Source organism: Piliocolobus tephrosceles, chromosome 14 (genome assembly GCF_002776525.5).
Source record: "Piliocolobus tephrosceles isolate RC106 chromosome 14, ASM277652v3, whole genome shotgun sequence".
NCBI classification, from domain to species: Eukaryota; Metazoa; Chordata; class Mammalia; order Primates; family Cercopithecidae; genus Piliocolobus; species Piliocolobus tephrosceles.
In genome coordinates, this window is record NC_045447.1 from 61,457,874 (window position 1) to 61,472,114 (window position 14,241).

General features: G+C 37.8%; 1 protein-coding gene across 1 annotated transcript in view; it reads right to left on the minus strand.

Annotated features, from left to right (window-relative positions):
* The window catches only part of ADAMTSL1 (ADAMTS like 1), a 437,416-nt gene that overhangs the window by 406,981 nt on the left and 16,194 nt on the right, over positions 1 to 14,241 (minus strand). The window lies entirely within an intron of this gene.

A 14,241-nucleotide genomic window follows, 5' to 3' on the forward strand; every position in this document is an offset into this window, starting at 1 on the left:
TTTATACCATTGACAACTTTTTAATAAAGCAACTGCATTCCTAGCTTTCAGATTTGTTCATTGGAATAACTATACAAATAACTTTAGTAATGCAGGGATTGCCTCTTGACAAATAGACTTGCTGGTTATTTACAGCCTTTCTAGGAAAATTTCCACACACAGTAAGAATACTTGTGGCTATGTACAGGTCTCAACGCTGTGCTTCACATTCAAGAAAAAGATAAAATTTGTGCTATAGTTAAGAGAACAGTCTCTGGAGTTACAGATTATCTGAGTTTGGGTACAGATTCTATTTTTTATTATGAGTCTTTGAACAAGTAACTTACCACCTTCCTATGTTCCAATTTCCCTTTTTACAAAGTGGGGATAACATTATAACCATGCTACTGCACACACACACACAAACACACACACGCACACACATATTATATAGGAAGATTAGCAAAATGAACTTAGCCCACCCAGAACTAGTGCCAGAGCAGAGCACTAATTTTTATTTTGTAGCCATGGGATCCTTTATAAATCAGTTGCTATGGGGTTCAGTTGTTAAACTGACTACTCCTTTGAACTTTTAAAACCTGTACAAATTAAGTCAGAAACTTGGCCTTACGATGTTACACAAATGGTTTTCCAACTGGTGCATGCTATACTTAGCTTCCTGAATCATTTGAAAGGGAGATGAGATAGCACAGTGATTAGGAGCAGGAACTGTGGATCTACTCAGCCTGGGATACAATACTGGCTTCAGAGCTTCCTAGCTCTATAAACTTGGGCACATACACAATCTCATATGCTTCTGTTTTCTTATCATAAAATGGAGATAATAAAGATACTACAACAATGAACGAATCAATGGATCTTTGTGAGCAGTAAAAGAGTTGATATATAAAAAGCACATAAAGTGGAAATAACCCAAATGTCCATGAGTGGATGAATATGTAAACAAAATGTGATATATGCATACAATGGAATACTATTCGGCCTTAAAAAGGAAGAAAATTTAGATGCAGGTTCAACATGAATGAAACTTAAAGACATGACACTAAATGAAATAAGTCAGACACAAAAGAACAAATAGTGCATGATTCCACTTACTGAGGTACCTAGAATAGTCAAATTCATAGATACAGAAATGTCTGTGTCTGTGTCTAGAATGGGGGATGCTGGGAGAGAGGGGAACGGGGAGTTGTTTTATGGATACAGAGTTTCAGTTAGGGAAGATGAAAAAGTTCTGGAGATGGATGGTAGTGATGATTACAAAACAATGTGAATGTATTTAATGTCACTGAACTATATACTTAAAAATAGTTAAAATGTTAAATTTTGTATTAGTGCATTTCACTACCACAAAAACAAATACACACATACATTTTTAAAAGTACATAGGGTCTAAATAATAAGCACTACATTGTATAAGCATTTGTTGCTATTATTATTTAACATTATTTATTACTTACTATTAATATGTATAAACATATATGGGCTCTGAAAGTTTACCGGAGGTACACTGGTAAGGCACCAGGCTTTTTGCTGTTGAGTTTAGTTGAGACACTGTACTTGTAAGGTATCATCTCCCTGAAATCCCTGACTTCCCACAGTACGACCTTGCAGCCACTTGTCATACTACATCTGCTTGGTGATGTAATCTGCCAGCAGTTTTATGTTCCTATAAAATGTGGCAAAGCCTGGGTAACGGAGCCACATTGGTAACCCCAAAATCTGTACTTTTGAAAGGAAGAATTTATTGAGCTCCAAAGCCTGGTTTTTAGGATTATTAAAATCAATCCTTAATCACTGCAATATGAGATGCTCTGTTTTCAGAACTTAAAACAGTGAGAGAGAAAAGACTCTTTGCCAATGATGTATACATACCCAAATTTCTTCTCCATGGCCCATTAAATTCATCCCTCAGATTTTTAAAAGTTAATTGTATATCTTCTAACTCTTTGTTTGCTGCATGTGAATAGAAGATAGGATTGCTGACTGCTGAGAGAGGTACAGGATTTTCCTGAAGCAGTTTCTATTTCTGTGACAAATATACATTTGTGCAATGCAATTTCTCTCATTTTACTCAAATTCAATATGACTTTGATGAAACCAGTATCACAAATGTTAAGATTAATACAGTAATTGAACTGAGTGATTACAAACTTTGACGCTATCCATTACTACAATTGCAAAAACAAAACAAAACCAAACCAAACAAAATCCACATGCAGCATTCACAGGCAAACTGCATGTTCATATGAGATAAGAACACGCCAATGCCAAATCCTTGGGGAGTTTCCCTCTGGCTGTTCTCTGGGTAAGATATTTGCTAAATAATGTATGGTTGTGATTTTGTTTTTCTAGAAAAACAAGTTGTTTCAAACTCTGTGCTAAACTTCCTTGATATTTTTCAAGTGCCTTGTTTGAAGAAGTACTAAAAGCTTCAATGGCGAGGTTTCACTGCTAAGCATCTTATCTCATCAAATATTACATGTTTCAGCACTACACAAAGTAACTGCCCACGATGTCTCTGAATGAGATCTCATGCAAACCCAGAAGCAAGTTATAGGTCTATTTCACAAAGCCGAACAAACTCCAAGTTTTCTTTTAACAAGTAGAATAAACATAATTCATTCCACTGGAATCCATATTTAATGTTGGAGAAAGTAATTTTTCTGCTTTTTAACTGTGCCAGACATTTACATCTATAACCAGCAATGACTTTTTAGAGATGCCTTTCTGATTATTTAAAATCTAGAAGTATTTGCTTATTGCAGTTTTTAAGACTTTCTTCACTATAAACAAATTTTGTGTCTGGCCCTGGTAGAACACATACTTACTTCCCTTCTACATTTTTTTTTTTTTTTTTTGAGACAGTGTCTTGCTTTGTTTCCCAGGCTGGAGTGCAGTGACATGATCATTGCAGCCTTGACCTCTTGGGTTCAAGGGATCCTCCTGCCTCAGCCTCTTGAGTAGCTGGGACTACAGGTGCTTGCCACCACACCAAGCTAATTTTTGTATTTTTCATAGAAACGAGGTTTCGCTATGTTGCCCAAGCTGGTCTTGAACTCCTGAGCTCAAGCTATCCAGCCACCTTGGCCTCTCAAAGTGCTGACATTACAGGCATGAGCCATCACGCTTGGCCCCATTACTCTTTTACTTTTGAATGTACAGTCCTTTTAACTTTACAGCAGCAATTTTCTAAAGGGTAAACTTTGAATTGCATCTAGCAGGGGAAATAGAGGCAGAAGAAAAATAAAGAGCAGATAATGGGTTGCTTAAAAGTAATGCTGATTGCTTCTGAAATAAAAAAATCTAAGCTTTTCTATATAGGCCAGCCAATGTTCTTCAATTTGATTTTCATCAGATAAATGTAATATTGTAATTCAGTGTCTCAAAAGGAAGGTTATGGGTGCTATTGAACAGAGTGATCAAAAGATTACCCCTGACCCCACTGCTGGAAATTTCAGTAGCAATGTCATGTGAGATGATGGTCTTTAGCTATTAATATCAATGACAAAGAACTAAAGAACAACCATTAAGTTCTTTATGTAAGGCAATGTTTCACTAGTAGGAGATTTATCATAAAAAGTCTAGAGTGCATCTCATATTGAACTTGAGGGAAAAGGCCATTATAAAGCCCTTTCTTATTACAGCAACTATTTTACTTTATAGGCATTGGATGAGTGAGAATGGACAACTGGCAGCTGTTCTGATCTAGCGTTTGAGAAATCCACTGAGAGAAGAAGTGCCTGAGTTTTGGCCTTATAATTTTATGAAAATTGACTAGGCCCCTTGAGTTACTGAATTTAGAAACAGTTCAGCCATTTTTAGATCTTTGGTGCCACATTTTGACCTTTAAATGTAGTGTTGATTAAGACTCCTAAATCAACTGCTATCTTCTCAGAAACTCAGCAATCAACCCCCCAACTCCACTGATCCATTGTTCCTGGCCAGTCAAGACATTCTTAGCCTCAGTAAATGCCAATTGCATGGAATACAGATTGTGGTCACAGATCATTATATGCCTTCTACAAACACTAGAAGAGCTCTCCTACATCTATCAACCTCAGAATGGTGTCATTTTCTTGCCGTTACTGGCTTATCTAAACGTGGTTTTCATCTGATAGTTTTGTGGTTAATTCCAGAGCCAATTGCAGCAACAAAATCTCAGGTGAACAGCTCCAAGCCTGACAGCTACAAGTAGTTAAACAATTTGAGTAATCACACGAAGCAATGTTTTCCCTGCAGCTCTCTGCCCAATAGACACTTCACCTTAGAATGACCTCCTATGTACCACTTATCCATAGCCTCTTTCGTTGGAACCTGCACAGGTTATCAAATACATGAAAGATGTAAGATGAAGCAGAAATTAGCAGTGAAAGACTAGAGTTATATTTGCTCAGAGACACATATATACAGGGTAGTTGGAAAATATTTTTTCCAAATGTTAAAACAAGAGGTCAAGCTATATAAAATTAAATGAAAAAAAAAAAAAAAAAAGTAGGTGCTGAGGAAATGCTTGATAGTTTTTTTTTTTTTTTTTGTAAAATTGAAGTCAGGTAACAGCTGAAGTTATAGTATAAGAGAAGTGTTTTTCAGATGTCAACAGATCCTCAGAAGTAACAAAAAGGCTATGAGACAAGGCAAAGAATGGCGCTTACAATTCTAAGAACATCAAGAAGGTACCTGAACCTCTGGTTTTCCACTTCGAGACAGACAGTATTTAGCTTAAGCTATCTGGAGCTGTGTATGTGGCTGTATCAAACGGATGTCACACAGTTCTGTATTAAAAAGAGGGGCAACTCCTCCATTGATGAGAGAACCATTTTTCCTGTGGTCTGCCCACGCAAAGTGGAGCAATCTATACACAGAAACATCCTGGCCATGTCTGCAGCTTTGGAAACAAATCTGCAGATTCCATTTTTAGCTGCCCTACCCACATCAGGTCTCTATAAATCTTATCTAATCCTTGGCTTCTTTAACAAGTTGGAATACTGGTTCTGCCGCCAACTGTACGTGGTAGGGGTTGTGATTCCCTGCTCCTGAGAGCTCACAGACATTAAGCAGTAACTGGGCTCTTGTAAAAGTCCATTAGCTTTTTGATGTACTTTCTTAAAGAGTGTAGTGTGTGGATACTGAGGCATGCGCCTTCCCAGATGATATTTGCTGCTGGCTTGCTTAGGAAATTTGGATCATCTGGTTCTTATCACAGCTGCACTGTTGGGAGATATGATGAACTGCCAGTGACACAGTGCATGGTCTTTCAGAGGCCACTGCATGAAGCCTGTCCCTTGCTACTGAAGAGAAAAGTCAATTCTGTAACAGGGTGTAAAAGCTATATAGGCCAAGGAGGACTTTTGGGTACCTGTCTCCCTTTTGCTTTCTCAGCATCTATGCACACATTCCAGTGCACTTTTGCACATTCCTGTTAAGGCACCTAACTGCACCTACGCCTAAAGAGTTGATGGTGAGGGAAAACTGGGGTCTCTTAAGTACCTACATGCCAGGAAGCATGCCAAGATTTAGACAAATGATTGTATTTAATCCTCACAATTACCCAGGTCAGGTAAGAATTTTTTTTCCTTATTCTAGAAATAAGAAAATTGAGGCTGTGAGATTGAACAACCTGTATCATGCTGCAGGAGAAAGAGCACAGACTCTAGAGTGAGACGGACTTTCCTAGTCACATACTGGTAAACTTGACTTAGACATGTTGTCAGATCTCATTTAGCCAGAGTTTCTTCATGTGTAAAATGGGAACATTGGCCAGGCATGGTGGCTCACGCCAGCACTTTGACAGTCCGAGGTGGGCCGATCAGCTGAGGTCAGGAGTTTGAGACCAGCCTGATCAACATGGTAAAACCCCATCTTTACTAAAAACACAAAAAGTTAGCCAGGCATGGTGCCGCTTGCCTGTAATCCCAGCTACTTAGGAGGCTGGGGCACAAGAACCGTTTGAACCCAGGAGGTGGAGGTTGCAGTGAGCTGAGATTGGGCTAATGCACTCCAGCCTGAGCAACAAGAGTAAAACCCCATCTCAAAAAAAAGAAAAAGGAAACATTGATACCTGTCATAATATGGTGATTAACAGAGAGAACACATGGGAAACACCTAGCGTAGTTTCTGGAATATTAGTGTCAATTATTTTATCTCTCCCTGCTCCCACCCCCATACCACAAATGCATACACACACTCATGTCACATAGCTAATATCTGGTAAAGCCAGGTTTTATGTCTATATCTATCTTTTGTTTGGTTTTGTTTTCGTTGTGTGGTTTTTTTGTTTGTTTGTTTTTTGTTTTTGTTTTTGTTTTTGCTGCCTAGCTGCATATTTTGACCTTTCTTTCCTTTTCAAAGAGTATTTATCAGTATGTTAATTTACTATAAAATGACAATGAACTGTATTGCTTTTCTTCTAAAAAATTATTTTGTTCTCAGAATTCCTTCTCAACCTGGGATAACAATTTGGAGATGAAATTAAAACAGCTTCATCACTTTTTAGGAAACAAAAATCTGACTGTGTTCAATGTCAAATACTTCTGTAAGGTTTTCATTTCAGAACTATGGTAACTTGATTTTATTTTGTATTCTATCCAAGGTCAAGCCTGGATTATAGCTCATCTAGAAAACTGCTGAGAAACCTCTGGGCATTTTGGAAAGCTTCAACGGAACACAATTTCACAGCCAGTTGAATTAAAATCAATAATTGCCAATATGAACAAAGATTAGTATTCAGGAAATTTTCGACAGACCATTAAATATTTTGAATCAGCTTATCTCAAGGGAAGGCATAGATAAAATATTTGATCGCTGTCAGTTTCTATTACTTTAAAAGCACAAACTTAGCAAATGTAAACACTATAACTTTGTCATAAGACTGAGAGAATATTAATATAAACATTATAATGCATTTTTTTCTGATAGAGATTTCAAACACTTTTAATTTGCAAGACTTAAGCAGATTTTCTACTAGAAATAGCCTGTCAGTCTGGTTCTCTTTTTCCATGATAACAATCTGCTTTATAACAACTATAATAGCTGAACTTCTAGACCTAGGGAGGGCTCAATTAGGAGTGGAAGGCTGAAGCTGGTAATTCATGTATTTTACAAAGGAAAAGTGGACAACAGGAGAACTGTATCCTGTAGAAACTATAGTCATTTTCAAAAATTCATTTATTTCATGTTTTTGAAGGAAGTCATCACCTTCCTGGCCCCTGGACTGTAGGGATATTTTAAACCCTGATACTATTTCACCTCAGGTGTGAAACAGCCATTCTACCTGGAGTTCTAAAAATGAAGCAACTGTTCCTGGTTGCTGTTGTTGTTTTTTGTTTTCTTCTTTTTCCTATACTTAGAAAGGAAAACAAATCTCCAGTGGAAAATAATATGTAGGCCCAACACCAAGGAAAACAGTGAAGAGTCACCCCCCCGGGGGCTTCCACACCCTCCACTCCCCGAAACAGGCATGTTTGAAACACCCCCTCCCACGAAATTCCTTCTCTGCTCTTTTTGTGAATTCCTGACTTCCTTGTGAGCCAGTTAGAAGTTTTAGTTTCCATTTCCATCTAATCTAACTAGAGCTCCATCCAAACTGTGACTCCAATCAGCCATAGATACTTTCTGCAGCGCTGGCAAATTTAGCTGAAATGAATTTACAAAACATCTGTAGAACTAAGGAAACATCTGAGGCTCTGGAAAGCACATGTTGGGGTTTGGAATCATAGAGAAAGAATTCCTGTTGGAGAAAAATCTCATTTTGTGATTTGCTGAGGAAACTGGAACGTTAATAGATTAATATGGCTTAGGGTTTGATGGGCAAAAGAACCCAAATTATAACTGATAATAGGGAAGCTGCATGAAATGACTAGCTAACTTCATGTCACTCTCAAACAAGTCAGCTTTTGGTTTTGGTAGAACTTCTCTCTTCTTTGGTTGACTATTGTGCCATCTGAGCCAAGAAAAAAATGTGGTGTAATAGTTCTGAATTAAGTTCCACGAGAAGCTGGATGTGGTTTAGGTTCTATTCCTATGCTTATAATTGGATGCACTCTCTCTTAAATACCATCTAGATATTGTAGGATGTATGGGATTGAAATTTAAAACATTCTCCCTGGCTTAATATTATGCTTTCTTCTTTTATACATTCTTGTTTCTACTTTTGCTTACGTTCAGTTCTCCTCACTCAGAAAAAGTAGAATGATAAGCTCTTAGTACTGTAATATTCTCTTTAACCTGAAGTTACGTGGTGTCTCATTATGTAGTATCAGTTTACAAAGAATCAGTATAGAATAAATTAAAACAACTTTGTAGCTCTTTGGGATTATCGTTCTGTATAACAATTATCTTCCCAAATAGACTGGAAGCTCTTTAAAGGCAGGGGTGATGCTTTGTATTTTTGAGTTATCTACAGTTATTGAAATAATTATTAAGAATATCATTTTGAAGAAAATGTGAGATTTCAACAAATATTTAATCAATGATGAAATGCCTGGAAGTATGTTTTGTTTCAAATGTTTACATATTTGTCATTTATCTCTCAAAAAGATACGTACAGCATAGAGTAAGCATAAGGTAGGGTAGAAAGCAAGAGCATGAGAAATATCTAGTCACTTAAAATTGCCAAGTGATTTCCATTTTGGGGACTTCCTTCTGTTCTCCAGCTCAAATATGTATCACTCCCCCACCTTCACACACACACTAGGAGATGAATTCCATCAAAAACTCTGCTCCTGCAACTTAGATGACTTTGTTCTAAAAAGCAGTTGCTCTCTCAATTACCATATCTTTGTACCTTTAATAGATAACATTTTCCTCTAACTTAACCTGTAGCTGTAACTACAGGCAGCAGCTTGGATATTTGGAACACTTTGGCAAATTTTGCCGTTTTGGGAGTAGGTTGATTTTGAGGTTCTGGTCATAATTTCCCATTATGAATGTAAAGCAAACCAACCTAGTCTCTTAGCAATCTAGGAGATGCTCTGGGACTGGGAAACCATGTAAGGTAGAGATGGCAACCAACAAGTTAATCACTACTATACTCAGGTTTACTATTTTCAACAGCACCTTATTTGATTTTGTGTCCATAAGCAGTGATTAGCCTCAGAGGTCACTACCCTACCTCATAGCCCTCTGCCTCTTGGCTTTTGAGGGACCTGTTGCTTTCACATGAATGTGAAGTTTCTAATCCTGCATGCTTATGTGTTCATTTCTGCTCATTCCCTGGGTCCTGCTTGAGTCAGCAACAGCTTTAGAGGATTTACAGTTTAGTGGGGAAGATTAAGATAACAACAAAATATTTAACCGCTCAACATCATTTGTAATGAATCAGACATCAAGTCTTATCAATTCCATTTCTGAAATGCCTCTCTCTTCCATTCTCACCCCGTCCAATCTTACTTTCACTGACATAATTCTGGTACTACCATTCATGTCTGGCACTTTGCAATCGACTTCCCATCTGGTGTTTTCGACCTCCAGCCTCTCTTCCCACCAATCTGTCCTCTTCATCATTGCCAGTTATCTTGCGAGAATACAAAGCTCAACTGTTCACTCCTTGCTAGGAGATTTTCTATGGCTCCACTGCCTAAAGCTGGTGGGACCTAGTAGTATTAATAAATTCCAGGTGGGCTGTGAACTCTCAGAAACTCTATGCCACATTTTGAGCATATGTGTGTTATCATACTTCTCGAGAGAGAATTTATAGCTTTTATCAAATTCTTCAAAAAAGGTGAAGAGCCATTGGATATAGGGTAAAGTCTAACTTATTAGCATAGCATACAAGACCCTTCATAAACTGGCCCCAAATCAACGTTCTAGATTCATTCCTGCTTTTCGTGATCATACATGGCCTCTACACTCCAATAATGGGTCATGATTCTCAGTCACACAGGTGCTGTGAGGACATCTAGTAATCGGGTCATGATCTTGGTAGTACCTAGATTCCCCTCCTCACCATCTTGCTCACATCTTTTTATTTCATTCGACTTGTGTACTTCTGCTCCTGCTTTAAGATGCAATGCCACTGCCATTGTCTAGTAAAATTTTATCTTATCTCTAGGTAGAATCAATCTCTGCTTGGCCTGTTTTTCTTTTCTTTTCTTTTTTTTTTTTTTTTTCTGTTTTTCAGACAGTCTGTCACCCAGACTAGAGTGCAGTAGTGTGATCTCAGCTCACTGCAAACTCCACCTCCTGGATTCAAGCGATTCCCTTGTCTCAGCCTCCCGAGTAGCTGGGACTACAGGCACCCGCCACCATGCCTGGCTAATTTTTGTATTTTTAGTGGAGACAGGGTTTCACCATGTTGGCCAGGCTGGTCTTGGACTCCTGACCTCAGGTGATCTGCCCACCTCTGCCTCCCAAAGTGCTAGGGTTACAGGCATGAGCCACTGCCCGGCCATCCTGTGTGTTTTGAGCATATTGCTAGGACTTGATACAAATGGCTGTTTTAGCATTTGTCAGCCACCCAGTATAGTTACTTGTTTACACATCTATCCCCAGAAGTGGACTGTGTGCTTCTTAAGGGCTGTGACAAAGAGGAATATGCCTCTGAATATGCCTAGTACTTTGTGGAACACTGGATACGTAATCGGTCTCAGTGAATATTCGTTAAATGAATGATTAACACAAGGCAGGCTAGGATAAGTTGCAGTTGAATGTCTAATTCATAACAGCTGTCAGCTTTCACTCTTGTCTGTATACATTCAAATTATCTAAAGGCAGAGGGAAAAATACATGCAGAAACTGCAGATAAGCAAGGGAATATAAGAGGACAAAAATGACTCTGAACCATGGGGGCACAAAAAGGATCACGTTTCTGCTTATTCACATGTCTTTTTATGCCAACTCTAAATTTACCCAAAATGTGTAAAGCTGAAAGATGATTAACCTGTCACATCTTGGCTTAATCTAGCTTTATCCAAGTACTAGATCCTTGTTTGCCAAAGGGACCTTGTCACTGAGTAAACAATTTTCATCCCTCTGCAGCACTTGGGAAGCTGTGCTCTTGAAGATGAGTGTGCTGGGATTAGAAGGAGAACTGGGAATGAGAATGAAGAGAGGTGGGTGAGGAAGTCCTGACTTAATTAAAAGCGTAGGCCTTTACCAATTAAAAAGAAGTAAAGAATACTTATTAAATCATATTTTAATGAGTGTAAAAATTAGTACAATATATAGATAACCACAGATAACAGAAAGATGTAAAGCTGAGAAGAATTAATCAGGAAAAATAACTTGATAGAAGCAAATCTGGGCACACATTTTAAAGTCAGAGTTTTGGACTCGGGAGAATATATTTCCATTAGATTATCTGTAAAACTAAATCTGGCAATTCAAATAACAGAGCTCTCATGTTAAAATAAATTTATAGAGGCAAAATATCACTACAATGTTCTTGAAGCTGGGGACTAGGTGATATTCAGCTTAACCCCTAATGTCTAACACAAGGCTTGATACAGAGTTTAATGTTCAATGGATGTTTACTGTTCAGCTGAGTTTTTGGTGAGCACTTTTAATTTTAAAATGTTTCAGAGTATACATACATAATATTGATAGCAAAAACTTCTCAACAGGGACACAGTCTAGGCAACAGGATTTGGCCACTGTGGTGTTTTTGTTATATCTTGACTTTGCTGCTGTTGTATTTTAGGCAACTTAGTTCTCTCTGCCTTAGGTTAGTCGCTTCCACAAAAAAGAATTTCGACTAGATAATTTCTAAGACACCTCTAGCTACAAAAATGTCTATGATTCTAAATTAGTCTATTTCATTTAAGCACATTTATAAATCAATTTTCTAATTTGTAAAATGGAATGTGAGCATTTGTTCTGTATAACTCATAGAGTTATTTTTTTTCAGTAGAAGTGCTAATATATGAAAAAACATTGTGCAGTGCAATTAATAAATGAAATCCAAGTAGAGGCAGTCCTACAGCTTCAGTCCTAAGAATTGTTTTGTTACAAAGCAACTCTTGAAACAGAGAATCTCTGCTGGGACTTTCTTTCTTTACTAATACAATTTTCTGCATCCAGAACCTATGGCAGATCCTAAAGTGACTTCTGAATAATAAAAGAAATGCTAAATTATAATCTGTACTTTTTATTAATGAGTTTACTCTTTAATACATGGAAAAGCAATAAATGTTTGTAAGCAAAAGTCTTCCAAATGATGAGATAAAAGTCAGCTTTATTTGATGGTTTTCAGTTTCTGTATTGACTTAATTCCTAGCCAAGTGTTAAGGAATGATGTTTTTTTTTCTTCCTGTGATGTTTGTATTATAATGGGCTATATCAATAATCTTCATGACATACTTTGTTTTGTATCAAAACAGAAACTCTGTTATTGTGCTTCCCTACTGTATAACTTAGAGTGTTTTTTTAAAAATGCTTTCTTACATATTAAGTCCTTTATCAATAATAAATGAGAGTCAGTTACTATTGTCTTAGTATAGCTTTTGTTGTAACTACATCAATCAGGCCATGCATTCTCTAGTTAAATAGGTATTTATTTCAAAAACATGGTATTCTACAATTTTTTCTTCAAAATCTTGTCCAGAGTAGATTGTAGTATAAGTGCCCTATTTAAAATAACTTTCTAAAAGAACCTGTCCTTCCCAGGCCATTATAATTTGTCATCATTATCTGTAAATAGTACAGCTCTACTTGTATTAAAATGGGAAATAATAATGGTGATTAGAGACAAATAAAGCAGTCTTCTCTTCCTATCTTCCAGTCAAGTTCAACAGAAATCTTTACATTTCGGGGCTGGCTAAATTCTGTGCACTGTTGGCATTTTAAAACTGAAAAATATCATCCAGATATTGTATATATGGGAAGGACTACCATCTTCTAATTTATAAATTAAACGATCATGTTAAGGAGCCATTTGCAAAATGACTTACTAAATGTTTATTATTAATAGTACATGTAATAGGAAATGATTTTTTGTAATTCTTGTGAGCCCTCTCTGGCTCTCAATGCTTGCAAAGTAGAAGCAAACTTTGAGAGTTTATAAAGCTTAATTGTGCTTTTTCAATGTGTAAGCATTTTCAGCCTGTTACCTTTTTGTTTCCAGCAAGAAGAGTTCTTTTTCCTTCCACATCATTCAATATTGTTTAATAGAGAAATAATATTTAAATTGCATTAACATGCTTAGCAATGTGAAAAGTTAATAGATTAATGTCTCAAGCAGTGTTAGAATTACCAAAATGTCTCAGGAATATATTGAAATGGATCCTGGCCACAGACAATATCAAGATTGCTGAGGCGCACCACAGGCATCTTTTTTAAAGCCTGTTGTGTAATAAGCAGAGAAAGTGAAGGTGCTAAATCATGGTTTACTACCCCATTTGCCTCACAGCCTCTCTGTCTCTGGTGCTGGGCCTCAGAAATCAATTTCACACACGGCTGCTATCAGCATTCTTTGAGCTATTAAGACGAAAGCACTTTCTCTTCTTTTTATTAAAACCAAGCTCCCTTTTATCACATAGCTCCTGCTCTGTGTTTTCCTGCCTTTACACTCCACTTTGTCAGTGGTGAGGTCTAACTTGTCTCCTGCCAACTTCTTGAAAGGCTAACCCATGTTCACTGCACCCACTTCCCCAATACCCCCGAATTCTCTAGTGCTTTGTAATCTGGCTTCTGCCCACCGCTTGGTTGACGTGGCTCCTCTGAAATTCACCAGCATCCTGTAATTCACCACATCCTATGACCTTCTCTCACATCTTGCTGTGGAATATGCTCCCCTGGCTTCTTTGGCAGCGAGTTCTCCCCTGTTTAGTCCTCTGCCTTTTCTTACTCATCTGGACTAGCAAATGCTGTCATCCCCAAGGTTCTTTCCTCAGGCCCCTGTTCTCTCTGTGCTCCGATTGATCTTACCCACTTTCCTCACTTGAACTGTCTTCTCCTTGCAGATGATTTACAAATCTACATCTCTTCTAGTCTCCAGGATTCTAGTTCCACTTACCTGAATGCCATGTTGATACTTTAAACTCAGCACATCCAAAACCAAGCCTAGTATTTGCAGCCCCAGTCTTTAAGCAGTCCTTCCCCCAGCACATTGATGAACATGCAGACGCTGCTGTACAACAATTCCCCTTTCTCCAGCCTCCTCTGTTTTCCTCCTCATCCCCTTCACCTACCCCCTCTTCCTCCCTCCAATCAATTGCCTGTGCCACCTATTCTGCTTCTGCTGTGTAGCTTCCTTCTGTTCCCTCTCTCTTCTAGAGCCCCCATTCAGACTCTTCTTGCTGTGGTCTT